This window comes from Bison bison, unplaced genomic scaffold (genome assembly GCF_000754665.1).
Source record: "Bison bison bison isolate TAMUID 2011002044 unplaced genomic scaffold, Bison_UMD1.0 scf7180017864500, whole genome shotgun sequence".
In the NCBI taxonomy this organism is placed as follows: domain Eukaryota; kingdom Metazoa; phylum Chordata; class Mammalia; order Artiodactyla; family Bovidae; genus Bison; species Bison bison.
Genome location: NW_011495059.1, coordinates 7,987,147 through 7,988,512, shown reverse-complemented (window position 1 = coordinate 7,988,512; position 1,366 = coordinate 7,987,147).

The window sequence follows — 1,366 nt, the reverse complement described above, 5'->3', positions numbered from 1 at the left end:
AGGATGGAGAGCAGGTCAGATGATTTGGTGGGAGAAATTAGGCATTTTTAATGCTGCTAAAGAGCCTGCCAATCTCACCTGCCATTCTCATTGCTCTAAGTCAACACAGAAGAGTCACAGGGCAGGGAGAGTGTGTTTCCTCCAAACCTTGCTTCACAGCCAGTTTCTAGCCTTTCATTCTATTTTCTCTCATGGTGCATCATTATCTACTGTTTATTATCTTGCCTCAAATCCCTCCATGATAATTAGGCTGTGGAAATGAGATTTGATTTTCCTCCTGTAAGTGGTCTTAATGAACTTTGAAGACCATTAAATTCTGGGCCACTTATGAAAAATCTTTTCCATCCCACCTCCTTTTATCAGTATTAATGTATCTCTCCTCAGTTTTCTAGTTTCCAGTCTGAAAACCCTGTCTTCATGCTGTGAGAATGCACTAAATACACTTGCACTTGCTTCACTTGGGACTGTCTCATTTCAAATCTAGGACTAATGGTCACCTCCCTAGTTGTAATATCCAGGCTTCTATTTTAATATGATGATGGGGATGAGGCAGATAAATATATGCTTCAGGTTGTGCTGGATAACCCCAATAATGAAATCAGTAACACCTGTGATTGATTCGTATTCCCAGGAAGGATTGGAGCTTGTCCAGTGGTGTATGAGCCTCTTGTGCAAAGGTCATCTCAACATGTGCCCTCAAAAATTTCTTCTCATCATGTTTTCCTGCCAGAACCTCCTTTGGGTGTTACCTCACAGTCAAGACCATGGTGGAATTCATTTCCATGAATAGCTACCACAAGCTTCCAGCTTCTTACAGGAAACACTGAGTAATCATGCCTACCCATCTAGTTCACTCACTGTCTCTCATTGAGGTTGTTAGCTCTGAAAGATAGAGGAATGAGTTGTGTGCTTACCACAGTCCATGTCCCTAATTGACTGTCAAGGTCAGCCAGCCTGAGATGTACCCCTGGAGGACATTCTCTGTTGGCTTAGTAGGATTTCCTGTGGTTTCCATGACGTGCTCTCTGCCTGGTGTCCACTGGTTTCTTACTCACCTAGGATGCACATGAATGTTCATAACAGTCTTATTTCTAATAGTCAAAAAGTTGAGAACAAGACGGTGGAGGTGGAGGTGTACAGGGAGTACATCTCTCTCCAAGGATACATCAGGAACACACTTTCAGACACAAATGCTTGCAGAACATCAGCTGAAACTGATGAACATCACCTGAGTCCTTTTCAGGACTCCCTGAAAAAAGGAAAAGAATATATGGATTCCTCAGTGTGTATGCCCAGCAGTGGGATTTCTGGATCATAAGGCAGTTCTATTTCCAGTTTTTTAAGGAATCTCCACACTGTTCTCCAT